The 26,211-nt window shown below is 46.8% G+C and overlaps 1 long non-coding RNA gene across 1 annotated transcript; it reads left to right on the forward strand.

Annotated features, from left to right (window-relative positions):
• Positions 1 to 8,628: 8,628 nt before the first annotated feature.
• LOC145801553 (uncharacterized) lies at positions 8,629 to 10,219 on the forward strand. The gene is made up of 4 exons (XR_014343164.1): positions 8,629 to 9,068; positions 9,196 to 9,357; positions 9,451 to 10,044; positions 10,127 to 10,219. It is a non-coding gene; the product is annotated as an uncharacterized LOC145801553 (long non-coding RNA).
• Positions 10,220 to 26,211: the final 15,992 nt, after the last annotated feature.

The raw sequence follows: 26,211 nt of genomic DNA on the forward strand, positions 1-26,211 counted from the left end.
TTGGGGAAGGTCACTTCGTGAGCACCCCCGCTCGCCCGGTCATAGACCGACCTCTGCTAACCATGATATCAATTTTTGGAAAACATTGTGAGTTCTTATTCCGGTTATTAGCCTAGGTTACTATGTGATGCTCACAACATATAAATATAGACCGGGTCGCCCAAATTGGAATGAAACATTTCATGCTTGTTTTTGAAAATGGTTTGCTACCCGCAGGTAGGCTTAAAACAATTGATGATTTACTCCAATTCAAATAACCCAACCTTCACCCACAGGCATTCAGGCAGTTATATCACATAAGCAATTAGCCTCAGGTAAGCATGCTATTCATGGCAACACTCATACGCATGCAAGGATGCTAAAGCATAAAAACTCACCGAGTACTCCAAGCCAAAAACAGAAACTTCATTAGAAATCATGCATGATCCTAAGTATACAGAAATGCCTAATGCAACACATGCAAAATGCAACTATAGCAGGCTCGGCTATTCTAAGATGGCATATGGAATGCTACAGCTAACATGTATTCAATTTGGAATTGAAATACAATGCAGTTAGTATGATGCGCCGAGCCCGGTGCATGCAAAACAGATGAATGAATGCAAACATGCTATCATACTGTATGCTAATTTAAACATGCCCTAATCTAACCATTATAAGCGGATAAATAAAAGGGAAGAAAGACGTGGGGTTGGAAGACATACAACACACACACGCACACTTATTACAGTTGTGCCCTCGTAGAGAGGGTCCGAATAAATAATACAGTCCAAATATTACAGTCCCGAATAAAAGAATATTACAGTCCGAAATAATATTGTAAAATCTTAATTAATTAATGAATTAGCTAAGAAAGCAAATAAAGCTGGCGTGCAAGCCAGGGACTGCCTTGCTTCTGGTGGATGATGCATGTCCGGATTGTCTTGCGCGAAAATCCACCGGAATGCCCCAATTAGCCTCTGTTTACACCTGTTCTTGAAATGCGTGCCAAGTCCCGAAAAGTTGCTGATTCTGCGTTTTGCTGCAACAGAGAGCAGGAAAGGGGCATAGCAATGTATTTGCACAGATATATGCATGTCTCGATCCTCGTGCCACCAATCACGCATATCGAGGCATGATGGCAGAGGAGTCGAAATGCACAAACTCAATATAGGATGAATGCACATGAAACTACAGCTAAAACCTAACTCCATCATGGATAATCCGGAGTGTCGGCGACTGAGGAATTGAGACACATTCCGTCACTCGGAGTACGAAACGTATCTCGTTTCCCGTGCCCGGACTAACTCCTATTCCGGACTTGATGCAATATGCATGATATGCATGAAATGCAACTAAGATACAATCCTAACATATACAATGCTATGGAAATGAAATGCCTCGAAATGCGTGCACACGGGCACGCAAACTGAGAAAATGCATAAATACAATGGAAATGAGACGCCTTGAAATGCGTGCACACGGGCACGCAAACTGAGAAAAAAGACAGAATATAATCTAAGATACAATCTAGTATGCACAATGCTATGAAAATGAAATACCTCGAAGTGCGTGCACACGGGCACGCAAACCGAGGCAATGTTATATTCAATAAAAATTAGGTGCCTCGAAATGCGTGCACACGGGCACGCAAACCGAGGCAATGGTAAAATGCTGAAAATGAGGTGCCTCGAAATGCGTGCACACGGGTACGCAAACCGAGGCAATGGTAAAATGCTATGAAAATGAGGTGCCTTGAAATGCATGCACACGGACACGCAAACCGAGGCAATGGTAAAATGCTATGAAAATGAGGTGCCACGAAATGCGTGCACACGGGCACACAAACCGAGGCAATGGTAAAATGCTATGAAAATGAGATGCCTCGAAATGCGTGCACACGGGCACGCAAACCGAGGCAATGGTAGAATGCAATGAGACGCCTTGAAATGCATACACGCGGGCACGCAAACCGAGGCGATGGCGGAATGCAATGAGACGCCTTGAAATGCGTGCACACGGGCACGCAAACCGAGGCGATGGCGGAATGTGATGAAAATGATATGAAAATGACAAATGGGCTTATACCAATATGAGTGAGCCTCAGCCACACTCACATTGGTTGCCGGCGGATAAAAAATGAAGTGCCTCGAAATGCGTGCATATGGGCACGCAAACTGAAGCGGTGGCAAAATGCAATGAAATGACATGGAAATGACAAATGGGCTTATACCAACATGAGTGAGCCTCAGCCACACTCACATAGGATGCCGTCGGATAAAAATGAGGTGCCTCGAAATGCGTGCACACGGGCACGCAAACCGAGGCGATGATAAAATGTGATGAAATGACATGGAAATGATGGCAATCATTCTAATGGAATTTCAGCAGTAAAATATGGGGGAAAACAGTCCCGAAATGAGGCGAAATGACATGAAATGCATGGAATTGTCCCGAAATGCAACACTAGGCACCCGAAATGGCCTATAGCTATGCTAAACATGCACAATATGGACATGCAATGCAAAGACAGAAGCTAGAAAGTCCCAAAAGATGCGCTTTCACAGTTATAAACAAGGCCAAACAGCAAGCATAGGTATGGCAAAAATAGCATGCAAGAATAGGGGCCAAAAGAGGGGTAATGAAGCAAGTGATACAAGCAAAACTCAAACAGAAAAATTTCCTTCTACAACACTGAAGAGGGACCAAAAATATGAATATTTACAGTATATGGCAGCCTCAAAATCAGTATAAAAACATGCTAAAAGTGTGATGCAAAATTAGGCTCAAAAGTGGCTACAACATGAAGTATACAAAATAATCACCAAACAGCCAAAGACCCTTAATAAAACATGTAGAATGGACCAAAATAAGCACTTTTCCAGAACTGTAAAATGGCCCAAAAACAAAAGCATGGTAGGCTAACTAAACATGCAAGAATGGGGAATAAAAGGGAGATATAACATGAAGTGACCTATGGAAGCCCCAAACCATGAAAGGACCTAAATGAAACATGAAGTATGGACCAAAATAAGAACTTTTTCAGAACTGTAAAATGGCCAAAAACAAAAGCATGGTAGGCTGCCATTGCATGCAAGAATGGGGAAGAAAAGAGGAGTATAAAGGTAGGTACAACATGGAAACCCCAAATGGTGTTGAGCCCTTCTTCAATGTTTAAGAGGGGCTCAAAATAAGCCTAATATCAGTTTACAACATGCTCGAAAATAAATTGCTCATGGGTCAAAAATAGCATGCAAAACTATGACATACAAGAGGGTCAATGAAGCAAGTGTGTCATGGAGGGCTCAAACAGGGTTGAGCCCTTAATGAAAAGTGAAGATGAGCTCAAAAGAGGGCCCTTTTCAGTTAGGGCCGGAGCTTGAAACAAAAAGGAAGTGGGGCTTACAAATAGATCAAGAAAAAGGGTCAAAAGGGTAAAAGTGTTACTTACCCTTGAAGACTCAAACTTTTGTTGCTTCTTGGATGGATTTGCAGCTTCTTTTGCCTTTGAGAAACCTCCCTTGTTGCTGGAAATGAGGTGGTGGTGGTAGAGCTTGGTGGTGTAGAAGGAATGAAGGTTAGGGACTTAGGGTTTTTCAAAGAATTGCGAAGGAAGAAGATGGAGTTAAGTATGGAGACTTGAAGAACAATTTTTCTAACCCTTGTAAGTGAAGCCACCAGCTGGTTATAAGGGTTCAAAAGGGGGTGTAAAGGTGGGGGAAAAGGAGAGCAAAATTCCCCCACAAAATATCCCCCGGATAAATATCTTGTCTGGGGGATATTGCCCCACAGCTGTAAAGTGCACAGTGCAAGGAACACGGCCGGCCTATCACTTTTGTTGCAGGTGGCCGGCCGGCCACACCCCCTAGCCGGCCGGCTAGGGGTCAAAAGGTTCAATCACATTTTCTGGCCGGCCAGCAACTGGGGAGGTACTCCTATGTGTGTACAACACAACCATGTGGTTAAAATTCCAAGAAAGTGGGTCCAAGGGGTTCAACATTAGCCCGGAAAGAGGGGTTCAAAAGGGTCAATTTGAATTACTGGCCGACCAAGAACTTTTAGGGCCCTCTCATGTGTGTAGATCACAAATATGTGGTTCAAAGTTCAAGAAAAAGGGTCCAAGGGGTTCAACATTAGCCCGGAAGAAAGGGGTCAAAAGGGTCAGGTAACCTTAATGGCCGGCCACCAACTTTTAGGGGCCTCTCATGTGTGTACATCACAAATATGTGGTTGAAAGTTGGCAACACTAACCCTAGGGTGTTCAACATTAGCCCGGAAGTTGGAAAAACGGGCGCCGGGAGGCTCCGGAGGAGAGATAACTGGTTGCTGCAACAATTGCTGGCCTCCCACTCTTCAGTGACCTCCCTGGTGATAAAACAGAGGTACCTGCCAAAAATGAACGAAAACCGATGCAAAACGAATGTTCGGAGGCCAAAACACGCAGTTCGGGATCCCGAAAATGGGCTGTTAAGCACCGAAAATGGCGTTCGGCCACGAAGTGGGTTTCCGGAACCCCAGTGTCCCTCAAAAGGGAACAAATAGGAAGTATACCAAAAATCAGAGCAATAGGAGATGGTTAAGCGGTCCCGAACCGAGGCACACGGCCTACGGTCCCGAAAACCGGAAACCGGACTCTGAAATGGGAAAAATGGCCTACGGCCACCAAATGTGGCCTACGGACATTGAGAGATGGTCTACGGGACCTCTCCCTCCCCTCAGGAAAAGAAACAGAGAAAACCGAGTCTGGTTCGCAAACCAAGACAAGGCACAGAAAAGGGTTCGGAAGTCCGGAGGCAGGGCTCACGGCCGCGACTCTAAAACTTCTGAACAAGCACATTATGCAACATCACCAAGCGCTCAATCGGTGACGTCTGAGTCTTAAGGTCGGTCAAAATGGGGTGTCTACAGTTGCCCCTCTTTGACAGAACTCGAAAGTCATAAGTGACGGGAGTGAATGTCAAAGCCCAGAGACGACCAATTTTTGATAAGGCCGAAGACTTAGACAAACATACAGGATAAACAGAGATGTGCCCGCAGGCATGCCCGCAGGCAGGGGGCAAAATGCAAATGATATGCAAGAAGCCGAAGGTAACCCAATGATCGTGTAAATGCAGCAAGCTGTAATGAAGCAAGTATTCGCAAATAAATGCAACAGTTTTAAGCAAGAATGCAAAGCAACAACTACATTTCATGCAGTTAAGAATGCGGAGGATCATTCAATCCCCGCCACGTCTCACACGGAGAAGATACGATACCTGCGCGATTCGTCTGGTTGCACCAGCCTCAATTGAACCGTACATACAATATCGTGCCTGTAAAAAAGAGAAATTACAACAAATACAATATGCTACCAACATGTATTTAACGTGATTCCGAAAGTTCGACACACGCAGTGCCGGTGAGTGAATGCATCGCAATGCAAAAGTGGAACATGCGTGACAACGCATGCTCAAACACAGAGGTATGCCAATAACAAGAAATGCACATGACAATGTGAGTATGCTCATGAGAATGCAAGTTATGCGCACGATAGTACAAAACAAGCATAAATCGAGGTGTTCATTTGTCATGAAACAACGAGGACGAAAATGCGTGTTTCGGCGAAGGTAACTCAATCACGGCCTCCGATCCGCTTCCCTGAAAGGTTACAACGCATTCAAAAAGGATACACTTTGATTTCGATGAGTGATGATGAGACATATGTCAGAACTTGAAGCTGAAGTCCCGACGGAGCTATTTCGCGACCTGAAGTGTACTTTTCTTGAACTTTTTCAGGTGCCGGGAACTCCGATCTTCCTCAAAATTTGCAGAGAGCTAGGTGAGCATGTGGGGAACATGGCCGGCCATTTATCTTCCCAAGGGGGGGTGGCCAACCGATTTCCAATAAAGTTAATGGCTGGCCGGCCATTTCTGCAAAAAGCAGATAGCTGGCCGGCTAGAAATAGGGGCCGGCCGGCCATGTGCTTTATCCGGGGGTATTTTGGTCTTTTTCCCTCCTTTTTGCATGCTTCTTCAATCAAGGCTTGGGGCCTATAAAAGGCAGCCGAGTCCCCCTTCTTTTCTTGCATTCTACAACACTTTCCTCTCCAGATCTGAGTTTCACGCGCGTTTTCCAACGCCCCGCGCAAATTGTTTCCGCAAAAATACTCAGTTTCAAGCCCTTTGAAGCGAATAAATTCCGGTTTCGGAGCTTCTTTTTGCATTTTCGCTACTTGAGGTAAGTTTGTCTCAATATTTGGAATATTTTCTCGGGAGTTGACTTTTGTTGACTTTTCGTTTCCCGAGAGTTGACTTTTGTTGACTTTTTTCAATTTTGGCTCATTTTACTCATTTCTGCTCCCTTTTGCAGATCCTTTGAAAATGGCGGGTAATTCTCCCCACAGCGGAGGTTTTCCAGGTGCCGGCGATGATTTCGATCCCATGACCCTACCCCCGAGGACCTGACCTTTTATTCCCGGGAGGTACCGTCCGCCAGCACACGTTCTTCCGCGCGCTGTCTTCCGTCACTTTACCAGTTTTGACGAGCGAGCACCCGGGGATCTGCTTCTCAGAGAGCCGGAGCAGCATCTCTCTCACGAGGCCCGAGAGGTATTTATCACATCTTTTGTATTTTTCATAGATTTCGCACCTTTGCCACGCTTGAACATGCAGTTTAGCTTATGACATAGTACTTTGCTTGCATCTTGAACATGTAGTTTCAACACTCGAATTTCTGAACACTCGGCTCATTAATTAATTGCGAACGCACAGTACACATTAGTTAAGAGGCGAACACATGGCTCAAACACTGATTTGTCGAACACACAGCTCGAATTCGAAAGTGGACACACAGCCCACATTTTGAATTTTCTGAACACGCAGCCCAGGTAGATAGTGAACACGCAGCCCACAATTTAACTGAAAGTTTGAACACGCAGCCCAAACTTCAAATTTTTCTGAACACGCAGCCCACAATTTAACTGAAAGTTGAACACGCAGCCCAAATTTCAAATTTTCTGAACACGCAGCCCAGATAGATAGTGAACACGCAGCCCACAATTTTAACTGAAAGTTGAACACGCAGCCCAAACTTTAAATTTTCTGAACATGCAGCCCAGATAGATAGTGAACACGCAGCCCACAATTTAACTGAAAGTTGAACACGCAGCCCAAATTTCAAATTTTCTGAACACGCAGCCCAGATAGATAGTGAACACGCAGCCCACAATTTTAACTGAAAGTTGAACACGCAGCCCAAATTTCAAATTTTTCTGAACACGCAGCCCAGGTAGATAGTGAACAAGTAGCCTACAATTTAACTGGAAGTTGAACACGCAGCCCAAACTTCAAATTTTCTGAACACGCAGCCCAGATAGATAGTGAACACGCAGCCCACAATTTAACTGAAAGTTGAACACGCAGCCCAAATTTCAAATTTTCTGAACACGCAGCCCAGATAGATAGTGAACACGCAGCCCACAATTTAACTGAAAGTTGAACACGCGGCCCAAACTTCAAATTTTCTGAACACGCAGCCCAGATAGATAGTGAACACGCAGCCCACAATTTAACTGAAAGTTGAACACGCAGCCCAAACTTCAAATTTTCTGAACACGCAGCCCAGATAGATAGTGAACACGCAGCCCACAATTTAACTGAAAGTTGAACACGCAGCCCAAACTTCAAATTTTTTGAACACGCAGCCCAGATTTCAAATTTTCTGAACACGCAGCCCAGATAGATAGTGAACACACAGCCCACAATTTAACTGAAAGTTGAACACGCAGCCCAAACTTCAAATTTTCTGAACACGCAGCCCAGATAGATAGTGAACACGCAGCCCACAATTTAACTGAAAGTTGAACACGCAGCCCAAATTTCAAATTTTCTGAACACACAGCCCAGATAGATAGTGAACACGCAGCCCACAATTTAACTGAAAGTTGAACACGCAGCCCAAATTTTAAATTTTCTGAACACGCAGCCCAGATAGATAGTGAACACGCAGCCCACAATTTAACTAAAAGTTGAACACGCAGCCCAAACTTCAAATTTTCTGAACACGCAGCCCAGATAGATAGTGAACACGCAGCCCACAATTTAACTGAAAGTTGAACACGCAGCCCAAACTTCAAATTTTCTGTACACGCAGCCCAGATAGATAGTGAACACGCAGCCCACAATTTAACTGAAAGTTGAACACGCAGCCCAAATTTCAAATTTTCTGAACACGCAGCCCAGATAGATTGAATTTGCATGTAGCTTATTTCACTTCATCGGCATACAGCCCATTTCGTTCCATTGGCACACAGCCCATTTCATCTCATTGGCACACAGCCCTCTCATTTCATTGGCACACAGCCCATTCATTTCATTGGCACACAGCCCTCTCATTTCATTGGCACACAGCCCATTTATTTCATTATTGACACATGTATTCATTCTGAATGCAGGTTGGTTCCCGCAGTGTGCGGGGATATGGTTCCACCATTGCGCGGGATTGGTATGCCGAGCTCCTGGAGGGTGTTCGAGACTTAGTTGACTTGGCAGGGTTCGGGCCCTTCTGCGTCGGGTTGTTACGTTGTCCTGCCAGGAGGACGCTGATGGCAGCCTTGGTAGAGAGATGGTGGGACACCACCAACTCCTTCCATTTCTCTGCTACCAGGGATATGACCATGACCCCTTTTGACTTCGCTGTATTGACCGGTTTAGACGTCGGAGGTTGGTCCATCCCTTACGATGAGGATATGGGCGAGTGGGAGGCCGCCTGGATGTATTTATTGGGGGCTCACCCGCCTGTTGATAGGGTCTCTGGGAGAGTCCGATACACTTGGTTCTCTTCCCATTTCCGGCGGGCGGAGATGGTGCCTGAGACTCCCGAGGAGACAGAGCAGTATGCCCGTGGTTTCCTGATGTTCCTCTTCGGGACTACCCTGTTCGCCGACAGAGGGAACACCGTTGGGCTATACCTGCTGAGCGCTCTAGTCGACCTATCACAGGTCCATCGATATGACTGGGGTGGCGCCAGCCTGGCTACCCTTTACTTTTATATGAGCGCGACCTCCCGCGGGCGGGGCGATTTGCTTGGCGGCTACTGGAGAGCCTGGGAGGTACTTTCTGTCCCCTTGATTTACATTTCTGCTTCTCATTACTTGTACATTGCACACACAGCGCACTTTTACAGTCTGTATTTTGCTCTCAGCATTTCGTACTTACATTCTGCATTGTTTTTCTCAGCTATGGGTCTATGTATACTTCCCATCATTAGCCCCAGAGCTGGAGGTGGTAGGGATTCCCATGACCCCATATTCATTGATATTCGAGGGCCCGCACCGGCCGAGGCCTCGAGAGACCCTCCTTCGCCTGCGACAGTACTTCGACACTGTGCGACATTCAGAGGTACCTCAGAACTTTCAGTTCTTTTCATTTTCATCTTTGATTTGCTCTGTATATTCTCGATTTCTGATTGGTTTAGGCATTCATCATCCGCAGATTACATGGCAGCCCTAGGTGTCTCTGGGTGATGGTCTCCGACTTCAGTATACCGGAGCATCGGACATCTCCCAGTATAGGGTCCTGCTCGAAGGGCCGGTTGGCAGGGTATGGTTCCTGGGGGAGCGCTTTCTGCGCCAGGTATGGGGGTATCTTTCTCAGGATATTCCCGCAGTACCCCCAGCCAGTATGCGGACCGCTGACAGACTCTCTTACTCGGAGGTAGTCGGCGCCATGCTGGGTACTGATGCTTTGCTATATATTGAGGAGGGGGACCACGCCACTTACCGTCACATATATTTGATGCCTCCATTGACGGAAGCTCGTATCCCGATGATGAGGCCTGCCGGTATGTCATCCTCGGACCAGGCTCGGGCTCGGGCTGCAGACGCCCCTGCTACTAGCAGGGCTGGTACATCTAGAGGTGGGAGCAGACCGGTCCCTCCGGCTCCGTCGGTTCATCCTCATCCCGGATGGCCAGATATGCCTACTGAGTTGATGGCGTGGCAGTATGGGGCTAGCTTTCCGACTCCGATTCCACTAGAGCCTCTGATGCCCAGTGATCGATACGCCATTGATCCGGACTCACCGCCGGTATGCTCCACTTCTTTTCATTCATCATTAAGATGTTTAGACACTCTTCTGTTCACTGATGATTATGAGCTCATTTTTGCAGCCATCGCGAGGATACATGGAGGAGGTGGTTGGACTGGTGGCCACACTCGAAGGCATGGTCCTGCGTAGGGAGGCACAGTTGTCTGTCGCGGGCATTCAGGTACCCTTCAGTTTTCTGGCGTTTATCATACTTCTGATGACATGCTGATTTCTACTGCATCGATAGACCACTTGTGTAGAGCACATCTGACACACACCCCGCTTGTATTCTGTATTTACATGCACTCACTTCATATAGCCTTTGCTTGTATCTGCATCTGATGTATATATTTGGACTGATGTATTTGAACTGAACTCTTTGTTTTCAGATGCCTTCATGGTCCGGCTAGCCGCAGACCAGGCCACCTGGGCCTCCTTGGGGAGTTGGGCCTTCTGGGCCTTTTCAGGGGGCGGGGTCATCTCGGCCTTCCCGAGGAGCCGGGCCATCTAGGCCTTTTCAAGGAGCTCGAGGGGGCCTGTCCGCAGATGCAGGGCTCATGTTGTGGAGGTGGAGCCTGATGAGAAGGAGGAGGATGCTGAGGAGGAGGAGGAGGCTACCGACCGTCAGTCAGAGACATCCGCTGAGGAGGGAGGCTCCGGTTTTGGCTCGGGGAATAGAGGCGAGGCTGAGGGGGATCTTGAGGATGACAGCTCCGACTCAGATGGCGGTGCGGAGATTGTCCCGCAAAAGAGGATGAGGCGTGCTTCTCGTTCCCGCTCCCGAGGACTTTGATGCTGTTATTTCCTGCTTTATTTTTCTTTTGCTAGTAGTTTGTAGCACTTTGCACATTGTTAGGCAATTTTATTTTTTGTAAAACTTGTACCTTTGTTTGTTGTAAAGCATGATGGAATGAAATAGCTTTTGAAAAGATGTTTGTATTTTAAACTTTTAGCATCGTATCGCATCATTTATTTCGCATAAAAATGAAATTGAATGGAAATGCGCATTGTGTAATCACCAAGTTAGGTAGCGAACCGACCCAACAAACTAAGCAACTCAACTTACTAAGATATAACAGAATCTTTAGCAAGTTTACAACTCGACAAGCAAAATGCAACAACGCAAATAAACAAGACTTTAACAAAGATTGCTTAAACAGAGAGCAATGACTCAAAAACACAAAACACGTCCGCTCGACAAACAACTTGATAAGCAAAACAACAACTCGATAAACAAAACTCAACAACAACAAAGTGTACTTCTGACGATCTGGGCATCAGAACGCATCCGAAACGGAGGGAGACAAAGGCCTTTGACTTTCCCGTTGCATGGAAATGCTTGGAACTTTCCTTCGAAGAGTAAAACAGGGCCAAGGAGATACACTGCAGCGTTGCCAACCATTCCTGGGAGCCGGCCGGCCATTTTTTGGGGAGAGAGACAGCTGGCCGGCCATTTCTGAAAAAGTAAATGGCTGGCCAGCCAGAAAAAGTGGCTGGCCGGCCATTCAGTCCTGCAGCCACCAGATTTTTGACACGTGTCCCCGTGAATAGTGTTTTTTCTTCTATAAAAGCTTCAAATTTGGGAACATTCATTTCATCTTAGTTTTAGGCAAAGATGGAGGTGTTTCTCGCAGAAAATATCACATCTTGGATTTCTTCTCTAGACGGTTCGGAAAAGCTGAATTTCCGGGGTTTCGGCTTGAATGCACTATTCACGCTAAGCCGTACTCCGCTACATCTCCCTTTTCTCCATGCCGCGGCAAGGTTCTGGAATCCAGTGACGCATGTTTTTAGCTTCGGCAGCCAAGAGATGTGCCCCACTTTCGAAGATTTTCAGGTTTTGATGGAGTCTGAATGCTCTGAAGTGATCTTGCCCCAGCTCCGTTTTGGTCACGCCCAGGCTTTCGGACGGATGTGTGGGCTCACGGCGCATGACGCTCGATCTCTGATTTGTAGTGGGGAATTGGACATCCTCGGCTTGATCCATCGTTTTTCCGACGCCGGTGACCGCAGCAACCATTATTGGCAGGGTTTCCGACAACACGCCCTCTGTTTATGTTTGTTGTCTCACTTTCTGCTTTCCTCGGGCTTCGGCGGGGCTAGCATTCGCCTGATTGAAGTCGCCCAAGGTTTGAGAGAAGGAAAGAGCTGTATTGCCATGACCTTGGCCGAGACATTGATGGGTTTAGATTCTGTCTATCGCCGGGAGGCGACTAGGTTCGCCGGGAGTCCACTGCTGCTGCAGGTAATGTTTCCCACCCGACCTCACATATATATTTGCTCACATCACTCGACCCTCAGGCTCGGTTTTTCTCACAAAACCCTTGTCTCACTTTTCTCTCATCGTACATCTCTCTGTTCTTTATTCTCTCATTTTCCATCCCTCCCCTAGGTATGGTTAATGGATAAGTTGCAGGTTGTGGACTCTTGCCCGGCCTATTCAGCTCGAGGCTACTTCTTTCGGCAGCGCCTAGTCAATGCTCTTGACGAAAGGTGGTGGTTCGATTGGATGTGCAATTTGCCTGCAGACGGCATTGCTTGGCGTTGTCCTTGGCTCAACCTCCCGGCAATGAGCTATAGTATGTCCCGGCTGATTGGGATCCAACTGATCGGTCTAACCCACTGCGTATTCTATTTTTCGTTCCGGTTCCTGCGTCAGTTTGGTCATGATCAGACCTGTCCACCGGAGGGGATTGAGTACCCAACTGCTTTCCCGATCCGGGGTACACAGCTTGCCCGATATGCCACGGCATGGAGGGCTAGAGAGCTCCTGGCCCCTGCTTCCACTTTCAGTTGCACTTTATCTGATGAGTGCCTGGATTGGCTCAATGAGGAGGCACAGGTTGGGCCTAGCTTGGCATCAGATGCTCCGTCCAGCTCTGGGAGGGGACGCAGAGATACTTGATTCAACTATGCCCCAAATTTATTGCTTATTTAGTATTTTCAAGTTTTCTTTCTGAATGTACTAAAAAGCAACCTCGATTGTAATGCAATGAGCAGGAGAACTCAGTTTTGAAATCAATGAAATTGAAAGTTATGGTACTGAAAATTTTCCGTTTTTGGTCCAAAAATGGTCTTAGTCGTAAAAAGATTGATTTGAACAAAGTCAACTTTTATTAAAACTTTTCAAAATTATTTTCGATGTGGATCAGAACTGGACACGCCGGAGATCTGTCACTGAAATGCACAACCCCAGATCCCTGCAACTGGAAAGTTGCCCCTAGTCTGAAGAACAATGCGGCACTCCATAGCAACGGAAAGTTGCCCCTAGTCTGAGTAACTTTGTACCGTCGCGGCAACGGAAAGTTGCCCCTAGTTTGAGCAGCACTGTACCGGAGATCACGATAAATGCTGATGGATAAAGATGACTGAGATGATCGAAAATAGACAGAGTTGATCGGGGAAAAGTTTATGGCTGAACTTCAATGTGAAGCTGCCTACGTATCCCAAAGATGGGAATCAAGCCTTACGTAGTTCAGGCTAAGGTTCACTCGAGTATTTTCACTCTCCTTTTGCGCTCTAACTTTTGCCAAGGCCGCCCTTTGCGGGTTTTCAACCTTGCGAGCTCAGTTTTTATATTTTCTAATTTTTTGTGCTCTGACTTTTGCCTAGGTCGCCCTTGCGGGTTTTCGGCCTAGCGAGCCTCTCAAGGATAGTATTTCTTCAACTTGTCCATATTGATCGGTTGTGAGAACTCCAAGCCATCTAGATCCATCAGAACCACAGCCCCACCTGACCAGATAGCTTTGATGATGTAAGGACCAGTCCAATTGGGTTTGAACTTGCCCCTTGGGTCGTGGATGGGAGCTCGGTTGTCTTTGAGCACCAAATCTCCTTCTTTCAGGTTCCGGGACTTAACCTTCTTGTTGAAAGCCCGGGCAATTCTGCGTTGATAGCCTTGGATATGGTACAGTGCTTTCAGTCTTCTTTCATCAAAGAGCATGAGTTCTTCGAATCTGCTTTGCTGCCAATCTGCTTCGGCTATCTGGCATTCAGCCAATACTCGTAACGACGGAACCTCAATCTCAATGGGTAGAACAGCCTCCATTCCGTAGACCAATGAATATGGAGTTGCTCCAGTAGAAGTTCTGATTGAAGTCCTGTAGCCCCACAGAGCAAATGGCAGCTTGTCTGGCCAATCCCGATAGGTTTCCACCATCTTCTGTAGTATATGCTTGATATTCTTGTTAGCGGCCTCAACCGCTCCGTTGGTCTGCGGCCGATATGTAGATGACTTATGGAAAGCCACGTTGTATTTCTCCAACAAGTCTATCACTTCTTTCTTGAAGTGGGAACCATTATCTGAAATTATCTCGTTTGGCACCCCGTAGCGACAGATGATGTTGTTCCTGATGAACTTTGCGACATGCGACGCCTTCAACACCGCGTATGATTGGGCCTCGACCCACTTTGTGAAATAATCTATCGCTATCAGGATAAACTCATGCCCGTTTGACCCCTTCGGGGTAACAGCTCCGATCACATCAATTCCCCAGACTGAAAAAGGCCATGGCGAAGTCATGTTGTACAGTTTTGACGACGGGATGTTCATGCGATTTGCATGGATTTGACACTTGTGGCATCGCCGAACAAAACTAATACAATCCTCCTCCATGGTTGACCAGTAGTAGCCCTGTCTAAGGATCTTTCTGGCCAGCATCACTCCATTCATGTGTGCACCGCACTCCCCCCCATGGATGGCTTCCATCAGGCGTTTTGACTCTTCAGCTTCGACACAGAGCTTATGCATTCCCAGATGGCCCCTTTTGTACAGCTTACCCCCGCAGATGATAAACTGAGCAGCCATTCTCCTGACAGCCCTCTTATCTTTGGCATTTGCCCCTAGTGGATATGTCTCCTTTTCCAAGAAGTTCCAGATGTCGTAGTACCAGGGGTTGCTGTCTTGAACTTCATTTATGGCGGAAATTGACTCGTATGCCGGCACGAACTTCTGATCAATAATGACTGGACGCATCCGGACTCCGGACGGGATGTCTATCATAGAAGATAGAGTTGCTAGTGAATCTGCAAACCTGTTGTTCTCTCTTACGAGGTGGGTGAAATTTAGCTTCTCAAACCGAGGAATTAGCAGATCCAAGGTTTGGTGGTAGATTATCATCCTTTCCTCCTTGACTTTCCAATCTCCTTTTGCTTGAGACACAACAAGGTTCGAGTCCCCAATGACGTCCAGCCGTCTTGCCCCTAATTCCAGGGCTGCTTCCAGGCCAGCAATACATGCCTCATACTCTGCTTCATTGTTGGAAACTTTGAACCGGAGCTTGAATGCTAAAGGAATACGGGAATCATCAGGCGCTATCAGCAACACCCCTATCCCATACCCATACTGGTTTGACGCTCCGTCAAAGTACATCGTCCAAGTTTCATCTTCGACGTGCAGAATGGCTTCATCTGGGAATAGATACTCAACCGCTTCATCCCCCTCAACCGGGTGGTCGGCAAGGAACTCCGCTACCGCTCTGCCTTTTACTGACTTGCGCGTTACATACTTCAAATCAAATTCGGAGAGCAACAGCAGCCATCGAGCTAGCCTACCCGTAAGTGCTGGTTTCTCGAAGAGATATTTAATGGGATCCAAACGCGAAACCAACTTTACAGAGTGGGCTAACAGGTAGTGCCGCAGCTTCCTGGTTTCCCATACCAAGGCCAAACAAGCCATCTCTAGCGGTGTATAGCGGGTCTCGTAATCCAGCATCTTTTTGCTCAGATAGTAGATGGCCCTTTCCACTTTGTCTTCTGACTCCTGCGCGAGCATGCAGCCCATGGTAGTCTCAGTTACCGAAAGGTACAGTATCAACGGTCTCCCCGGCTCTGGCGGTGACAACACGGGTGGGTTCTGTAGATACTCTTTGATCTGCTCAAAAGCTGCTTGACATCGGCCGTCCCATTGGAATTTCTTTCCTTTCTTCAGGAGACCAAAAAGTGGTTCACAAGTCAAGGTTAATTTAGAAATAAACCGTCTTATGAATTGCACTTTACCCAGAAAGCCTCGCACCTCCTTTTCAGTCCTTGGTGGTGGCATTTCTAAGATGGCCTTGATTTTGGAAGGGTCGACCTCGATGCCCCTTTGTGTAATCAGAAACCCTAACATCTTCCCTGCTGTAACACCAAACGTGCATTTCTGGGGATTCAGTCGCAACCGAAACTCTTTGATCCTTTGAAAGAATTTTTGCAAGGCGGTGTAGTGGCCTTCTCTATCCTTGGACTTGACAATCATGTCGTCCACATACACCTCGACCTCCTTATGGATCATATCATGCAATATTGTAGTTGCTGCCCGTTGATACATAGCTCCAGCATTTTTCAACCCGAATGGCATCACTCTATAACAATATGTACCCCACGGGGTAGTAAACGCAGTCTTCTCCCGGTCTTCGGGTGCCATCACTATCTGATTATAGCCTGAGAAACCATCCATAAACGAAAGCAAGGCGTGTCCTGCCGTGAAATCCACCAATTCATCAATGTGTGGCAAGGGAAAGTCGTCCTTCGGACTGGCCCTGTTCAAATCTCTAAAGTCTACACAGACCCGAATTCTGCCGTCCTTCTTTGGCACCAGAACTATGTTGGCCAGCCAAGTTGGATATTCAGATACCAGCAGGAACCCTGCATCAATTTGCTTGGTGACCTCTTCCTTAATCTTGAGGGCCCAGTCCGGGCGAATCCTTCTGAGTTTCTGTTTGACAGGGCGGGCCTCGGGATCAAGAGGGATCCGGTGCTGTACAATCTCAGGATCGATTCCAGGCATGTCTTCGTAGGACCACGCGAAAACATCTTTGAAATCTTTTAGTAAAGAGACTAAGCGCTCGCGCTCCTCCGAAGACAACGTGGACCCGATCTGGACCAGCCGCGGGTCCTTCTCAGTACCAACATTCACAGTAGTGATTTCATCCATTAAAGGTTTAACAAATCTTTCCTGCTCTTGATTAATTAATCATTGCAAAACTGGGGGAATTTCTTCCTCGCTGCTTTCATCAAAATTTTGAAAATCCTGATTTAAGCAATAAATCAAAGGCACAGAAAAATACTCGGAAACCACATCCACATCATTCTCATTAAATATTTCCAAGCCGTCAGATTCCTCTGTTACAACAGACTCAAAAGAAAATAAAAAAGACGACCTAGACAGGACTGTGGCATCCGGGTTATCACCCCCAGGAATACCGGACTCAGACTCAGTCGAGCTGGAATCTGATTCCGACGTACAAGATTCGGTAGAATCAGATTCCGGCTCACTACCTGACCCGGAGCTGCTAGATAAAAAGCCTTCTTCATATTGCCAAATGAGAGAAGGTGCGATAGATGCATCCAAGATCGGCGCTGGAAAGCCCGCAGCTACTTCATCTCCAATCACAGAGACCGAAGAGTTATCCCCCAAGCACTCTTGGCCGATCGGAGGATCTGATAGTAGACTCGCCAGTGCTACCCCCATTTCAAGCTCTGTGCTCTCAGGATCCACTGCTTCACATTGCTCAACCTCAGTTGGTGGGTCTGTCTGCACTTTGGCAACGTCATCCCCAGATAATTGTATGTTGAAGAAGATTTCAAAACCAGGCACGCGCTTCCCTTCCGCGTTTTGCCATGGCTCCGGGAAGCCGCAGAATGGAAAATCTTCCCCCTCCCGGACGAAGCGTTCGTTTAGGGTACCCCAGATGGGCCTGTGCATTAACTCAAATGGCTTCCCGGCCTTCTTTGCTCTGGCCCTTCCGGCCATCTCTTTCCCTTTCCTTACCCAGTCCTCCTTGGTGGGCAGATAACCCAGTCCGAAGGCGTGAGGGTTGTGTGGCACTTCGGCCAACACTGAGACGCCTTTCCGGCCGCTTCTCCCTAATCCCATCCCGAGGGTATGTTTTAGCTTGTTCATGAGGTAGATAGATTGTGCACTAACATACATGCCCTCATTCACAGCCTTGACATTCTGCACCACTTGAGCCTCGGCCAAAGTGAACCCTGACAAAAACACATCCTCCGTGCCGTGCTCAATCTCCAAGACAGGTGTAGACACCTCCGGCGGCGGATGGATTGATGAATTCCCAAAAACGATCGCTACCCCTTTCCCGTGGGGGTACTTTAGCATTTGATGTAGAGTGGAAGAGACTGCTTTGACCTGGTGCAACCACGGTCGCCCCAAAAGTAGGTTAAAGGTTGCAGGAACGTCCAAGATATGAAATTCAATGCTGTGTTGTCCTGGACCAACCTTGGTTTGAATTTTAACAGTCCCCATCACTTCTCTGCTGGTATTTTCGTACGCTCTGATCACTTGGGTGGTTGGGACGAAGTCCACGGGTTTCAACCCGATTGCATATGCCATTCTGGTTGGGCAGACATTAATCGCAGACCCGGTATCAACAAGTACCACCGGTATCCACTTATCTCTACATTCCACAGAAATATAGAGAGGTTTGTTATGACTTGTGCCCTCAGGCGGTAGCTCCTTGTCCGAAAAGGTTAATGCCGGGGAACCTCCTCCCGGAAAAACCAGCCCAACCAGCTGTTCAGGCGTGGTGTCTATGGAGAGTTTGGACTTGTCCATAGCAGATAGGACAGCTTCTCTGTGTACTCGTGATGCCATTAGCAGTCCCCAGATGGAGATGTCCGCTTGTATTTTCTTTAACTGTTTCAGCACAGCTTCATCTTCAATCTGCTTCTCCTTCTGTCTCTCCGCTTCTCTATCCTTCCCGGATGCCTCAGGTTGGTCTAGATGTGGGGGCTTGAAGTACCGCCCACTTCTTGTCATATGATCCACTTCATCAAGATACCAAGTATCATCCGGTTGGTTATTCCCCCAGTCTTCATCCGTGTGGGCAAGACACAAGTCGTCATCTTCCCACCACATTCCACTGGCAGCCAACAGACACTTGTCTGGCTCCGGTCCACTCGCACTCTCAATGCTCTTTGTCCATATGCTCGCGGCATTGTCTGTCTTCGTGCACACAGCACTTTCAGTCCCCTCAGGGCCTTTAGCCTTTCTAATTCTCTCAGCCTCCTCAAACTTTTCTTGTTCCAGCTGCGTCAGTACAGCTGTTTGTTCAACAGTTCCCATATCCATAATGCCCGTGTCCCGAGCGGAATTCTTTACACCGGCGCTCTCCGGTGGTACAACTTGATTTTCGGCCGTTCCGGCCACAACTGATATTTCTGCCCCTGCCGGGCTCTGTTCTGGTTGGGCTTCCCCCACTGCATCCGGTTGATCTTCAAGCCATCCAGTGGCCTCCTCTGATCCCTCATAATCATACCAATTAATTGACGCATCCCCCAGTTCCTGGTCCTCGAGAAATTGCAAGTTAGCAAAGTCCTCCTCTACGGCTGTCAGCTCATCTGCCCATAGCCCAGATCCATCCCCCCGGATCATGCATAGCTCTCTTGTCTCTGGCAATTCTACACTTAGCCCAATTCGGCCCGTTGATAGGATATGCTTGCTTGGATCATAGGCTCCCCCAGCAAAATTCTGCCCAGTCCCAGATTCAACAATCTCCTTTTCTCCCAAAATCTGCCCTGCCCTGTCTTCGATGGTCACCACCATCGGTTCTGGTTGGGTTTTAGAGATGTCCACCATGCACAAGAAGTCAGTGCAATCAGGGAGGAGCACCTCCGGCTTGGGTAGGTGGGTGGGAGTAATATAGATGCTAGGATCGTAAGATGCGACCCCAGTCTAGATAAGGTTAATTCTTTTGGGAGGAGGGGCTTGGTTATGTGGTGGGAGAGGGTTGGTTGTGACATTGGGTTTATCAGGAGGTGCGATCACTTGTTTGTCAATAAGATCTTGGATCTCATGACGCAATCTGTAACAACGGTCGGTGTCATGACCGTGTTGTTGGTGATACGCGCAATACTTTGACGGGTCGTAAGAGGGGGGGAGTGGATTCGGTAATGGCTTTGGTTCTAAGGGTTTTAAATGATTTTTTCTGATCAATATTCCCAGAACCTTGGTCAGAGGCATATATAGTGGGGTAAAGGTTCTTTGGCCTCGTGGTTGGAATCTGTTGGTGGCTTGTGTGTTGCTTCCGGACGCGCCGGAGAAGGGTGTGGCAGTCATGGGCCTTGGAGGGGGAGGGGGAGTGGTGGTGACCATACTAACTTCCGAGGCTCTCGTATTTGCGGCGCCACTCGGGCCCGCATTGTTGTTATGGTTGAACGTCCTCCTCGGTTGTTCTCTGTCGTGGTCAAACAGACCTTGTTTCATTGCGTCTTCGATTTGCACCCCCATATCATGTAAATCTGCGAAAGTAGGGAAGGGGACTACAATCATTCTCAGCATCAGTTTTGGGTGGAGATTGCGCATAATCATCCGGATTTGATCTTTGTCTGTGGGCCTTAAAGTCATTGTTGACGCCTTTGCCCTCCATCGGATCACAAAGTCCGAGAAAGATTCCTTAGGCTCTTGCCTTGTCGTTTCAAGATCACGGGTTGTGATCTCGATCTGAGTGTTGTACGAATATTGCGTGACAAAGGCTTCAGCCATTTCATCCCAATTCTTTTTCACTTCATCTTGTAATCTTGCGTACCAATGGGAGGCCACACCTGACAGGGTTCGGCCGAATAGTGAGAGCTTCTGTGGTCGTGTTAGGCCCATTGGCCGCAAGACATCTGCAAACAGTCGGATATGGACCATGGGGTCGCCGGTTCCGTCAAAGCGGTCGATTTGTGGCATTTTGAACCTATCGGGGACTGTTACGGCCTCCTTGGTATATCCATCTCCGATATCCGGCATAGCCTTGACCCTTTGGGATTTCTTGAAGAGCTTCTCCAATTTGCTCAATTTCAGAGCTGTATGATCAACCTCGACCTCGAATGGAGAGTCTGGGTGATTGGATGTATGGACCTTGGACAGTTGTGGTGGAAGCGGGGGCGGAGCTGGCCCCGTTGGAAGATTCGTGTCCTCTTGTAAGTTTTGGACATTTGGTAGGGTATTCTGGGCATTTGGTGGGGCGTTCTGAACAGTAGGTGCCTGCTCAGGTAACGGAGCCCCTGCCAGAGGAGGGATTTGTTGTGAAGCAGATGCTGTATTCTGCTGTTGCAGCCTGGTGATTAGTTCGGCCTGTTGGGCCATAATCGTGGCCTGCTGTTTGGAAAACTCCGATTGACGGGTGGCATCATCATGCATCTGTCTCATGCTCTCCTGCATCTGGCGCATCAAAGCCTCCATCCCTGATGTATTCTGTTGATCCATCTGTCTAACTGGTATGTCTATTTCTACAGCAGTAATTGAGACCTCAGTCCTATAGTCCTTTGATGAAGTAACCCACTGCTCTGACAACCTCTGGTCTGACGCACTGCGCCTTTTCGGCTTCCTTCTGGTAACAGGGGGTAGAGAATGGAACACTGGCTGTCCGTCGATTAGATCCTCAGATCGATGGAGTCAACGACCTCGTGTCCAAAGTGCTTGGGGAATGCCTGTTGGGTTGGAAGCAATCGTGCTAAAACTGTCCTAGCAAAAGATAAATAAAGCGAAAAGGAAATAAATAAACAGATAAACGGGCAGCATAACAGCTTAAAATAAAATGCAGGACACACAGTCGGGCATAATCAACACACAGTCAATAAGCTGAATAATACACTGTCCTCAAACACTTATTATTATCCCTGTATCACTATCCCCTAAAACAGAATCTGATACCCGCAGATAGCTGATTCTCAAATACTGGCTGATGCCCGCAGGCCTGATACCCATAATACTGAACGGATGCCCGCAGGCCTGATGTTGAAACTCATGTACTGAAATGATGCCCGCAGGCTTGATACTGAACTGATGTACTGAACTGATGCCCGCAGGCTTGATACTGTCAATACTGAACTGAAGCCCGCAGGCTTAATGCTGACAATACTGAACTGAAGCCCGCAGGCTTGATGCCCAAACTCATATACTGATACATGCATTCCTGTAGAGACGCACTCTAAAGCACATAACAGATAAGTGAGAGCCAAAACACCCCTATGTTGGGGTAGGGTTTCCCTGTCCTATTGTGTTAGGAGCTAGGGTTTCACTACGCACGCAGCGGTTTCAAACAACCTACAAATGGGTAAACAACCTGTCCTAATTTGGAATGGTCACTATGGATCCGAATATGCACTAGGTCGAATGGTCAAAGAGGGTGCCCCGGTAAAACCGGGGTTTGTGTTCCCATACTGGCAGAGCCCACAACCGGTCAGCCTTATGGTCATGCCTTGACAAGACAAGCCTCCGGCAAACCGTTCAGGAATAGCAGATGGCAAACACGGTGTCCTAGGCGCACCAATGCAAATGCAATGCAAAGAAACACACAAGTGTAGTCAAAAACAGATATCAAGAGTTCGAGTCAAGTTCTCTAAATCCCCAGCAGAGTCGCCAGAAACTGTAGACGTCCCCCGAACGCCCCGGGAGGGTTAAGCTCCCGTTCTGTTCATTTGGGGTCACTACAGCTCGGACTCTTAAATGTCACGGTTCCTAATCTGAACCAAAGAGTCCAAATCCGGCAAATTGTTTTGGGAAACAGATTTTTGAAAAAGTAGTGCCAAACATGGACTGCTTTGCCAGATACAGAGTCGCCACCTAAATATTTTATTTTGGGAAATTTAGGAAACCCTGACTCGGTGCCAAAAGGCCACGTGTCCGTCATCACCAAAGTTGCCTCGGCTCGGGAACTTGGGTACGATTGGGGAAGGTCACTTCATGAGCACCCCCGCTCGCCCGGTCATAGACCGGCCTCTACTAACCATGATATCAATTTTTGGAAAACATTGTGAGTTCTTATTCCGGTTATTAGCCTAGGTTACTATGTGATGCTCACAACATATAAATATAGACCGGGTCGCCCAAATTGGAATGAAACATTTCATGCTTGTTTTTGAAAATGGTTTGCTACCCGCAGGTAGGCTTAAAACAATTGATGATTTACTCCAATTCAGATAACCCAACCTTCACCCACAGGCATTCAGGCAGTTATATCACATAAGCAATTAGCCTCATGGTAAGCATGCTATTCATGGCAACACTCATACGCATGCAAGGATGCTAAAGCATAAAAACTCACTGAGTACTCCAAGCCAAAAACAGAAACTTCATTAGAAATCATGCATGATCCTAAGTATACAGAAATGCCTAATGCAACACATGCAAAATGCAACTATAGCAGGCTCGGCTATTCTAAGATGGCATATGGAATGCTACAGCTAACATGTATTCAATTTGGAATTGAAATACAATGCAGTTAGTATGATGCGCCGAGCCCGGTGCATGCAAAACAGATGAATGAATGCAAACATGCTATCATACTGTATGTTAATTTAAACATGCCCTAATCTAACCATTATAAGCGGATAAATAAAAGGGAAGAAAGACGTGGGGTTGGAAGACATACAACAAACACACGCACACTTATTACAGTTGTGCCCTCGTAGAGAGGGTCCGAATAAATAATACAGTCCAAATATTACAGTCCCGAATAAAAGAATATTACAGTCCGAAATAATATTGTAAAATCTTAATTAATTAATGAATTAGCTAAGAAAGCAAATAAAGCTGGCGTGCAAGCCAGGGACTGCCTTGCTTCTGGTGGATGATGCATGTCCGGATTGTCTTGCGCGGAAATCCACCGGAATGCCCCAATTAGCCTCTGTTTACACCTTGTTCTTGAAATGCATGCCAAGTCCCGAAAAGTTGCTGATTCTGCGTTTTGCTGCAACAGAGAGCAGGAAAGGGGCATAGCAATGTATTTGCACAGATATATGCATGTCTCGATCCTCGTGCCACCAATCACGCATATCGAGGCATGATGGCAGAGGAGTCGAAATGCACAAACTCAATATAGGATGAATGCACATGAAACTACAGCTAAAACCTAACTCCATCATGGATAATCCGGAGTGTCGGCGACTGAGGAATTGAGACACATTCCGCCACTCGGAGTATGAAACGTACCTCGTTTCCCGTGCCCGGGCTAACTCCTATTCCGGACTTGATGCAATATGCATGATATGCATGAAATGCAACTAAGATACAATCCTAACATATACAATGCTATGGAAATGAAATGCCTCGAAATGCGTGCACACGGGCACGCAAACCGAGAAAATGCATAAATACAATGAAAATGAGACGCCTTGAAATGCGTGCACACAGGCACGCAAACTGAGAAAAAAGACAGAATGTAATCTAAGATACAATCTAGTATGCACAATGCTATGAAATTGAAATACCTCGAAGTGCGTGCACACGAGCACGCAAACCGAGGCAATGGTATATTCAATGAAAATTAGGTGCCTCGAAATGCGTGCACACGGGCACGCAAACCGAGGCAATGGTAAAATGCTGAAAATGAGGTGCCTCGAAATGCGTGCACACGGGCACGCAAACCGAGGCAATGGTAAAATGCTATGAAAATGAGGTGCCTCGAAATGCGTGCACACGGGCACGCAAACCGAGGCAATGGTAGAATGCAATGAGACGTCTTGAAATGCGTGCACACGGGCACGCAAACCGAGGCGATGGCGGAATGTGATGAAAATGATATGAAAATGACAAATGGGCTTATACCAATATGAGTGAGCCTCAGCCACACTCACATAGGATGCCGGCGGATAAAAAATGAAGTGCCTCGAAATGCGTGCACACGGGCATGCAAACCGAGGCAGTGGCAAAATGCAATGAAATGACATGGAAATGACCAATGGGCTTATACCAACATGAGTGAGCCTTAGCCACACTCACATAGGATGCCGTCGGATAAAAATGAGGTGCCTCGAAATGCGTGCACACGGGCACGCAAACCGAGGCGATGATAAAATGTGATGAAATGACATAGAAATGATGGCAATCATTCTAATGGAATTTCAGCAGTAAAATATGGGGAAAACAGTCCCGAAATGAGGCGAAATGACATGAAATGCATGGAATTGTCCCGAAATGCAACACTAGGCACCCGAAATGGCCTATAGCTATGCTAAACATGCACAATATGGACATGCAATGCATAGACAGAAGCTAGAAAGTCCCAAAAGATGCACTTTCACAGTTATAAACATGGCCAAACAGCAAGCATAGGTATGGCAAAAATAGCATGCAAGAATAGGGGCCAAAAGAGGGGTAATGAAGCAAGTGATACAAGCAAAACTCAAACTGAAACATTTCCTTCTACAACACTGAAGAGGGACCAAAAATATGAATATTTACAGTATATGGAAGCCTCAAAATCAGTATACAAACATGCTAAAAGTGTGATGCAAAATTAGGCTCAAAAGTGGCTACAACATGAAGTATACAAAATAATCACCAAACAGCCAAAGACCCTCAATTAAACATGTAGAATGGACCAAAATAAGCACTTTTACAGAACTGTAAAATGGCCCAAAAACAAAAGCATGGTAGGCTAACTAAACATGCAAGAATGGGGAATAAACGCGAGATATAACATGAAGTGACCTATGGAAGCCCCAAACCATGAAAGGACCTAAATGAAACATGAAGTATGGACCAAAATAAGAACTTTTTCAGAACTGTAAAATGGCCAAAAACAAAAGCATGGCAGGCTGCCATTGCATGCAAGAATGGGGAAGAAAAGAGGAGTATAAAGGTAGGTACAACATGGAAACCCCAAATGGTGTTGAGCCCTTCTTAAATGTTGAAGAGGGGCTCAAAATAAGCCTAATATCAGTTTACAACATGCTCGAAAATAAATTGCTCATGGGTCAAAAATAGCATGCAAAACTATGACATACAAGAGGGTCAATGAAGCAAGTGTGTCATGGAGGGCTCAAACAGGGTTGAGCCCTTAATGAAAAGTGAAGATGAGCTCAAAAGAGGGCCCTTTTCAGTTAGGGCCGGAGCTTGAAACAAAAAGGAAGTGGGGCTTACAAATAGATCAAGAAAAAGGGTCAAAAGGGTAAAAGTGTTACTTACCCTTGAAGACTCAAACTTTTGTTGCTTCTTGGATGGATTTGCAACTGCTTTTGCCTTTGAGAAACCTCCCTTGTTGCTGGAAATGAGGTGGTGGTGGTAGAGCTTGGTGGTGTAGAAGGAATGAAGGTTAGGGATTTAGGGTTTTTCAAAGAATTGAGAAGGAAGAAGATGGAGTTGAGTATGGAGACTTGAAGAACAATTTTTCTAACCCTTGTAAGTGAAGCCACCAGCTGGTTATAAGGGTTCAAAAGGGGGTGTAAAGGTGGGGGAAAAGG

This window comes from Camellia sinensis, chromosome 10 (genome assembly GCF_055761805.1).
Source record: "Camellia sinensis isolate YWXY chromosome 10, ASM5576180v1, whole genome shotgun sequence".
NCBI lineage: Eukaryota > Viridiplantae > Streptophyta > Magnoliopsida > Ericales > Theaceae > Camellia > Camellia sinensis.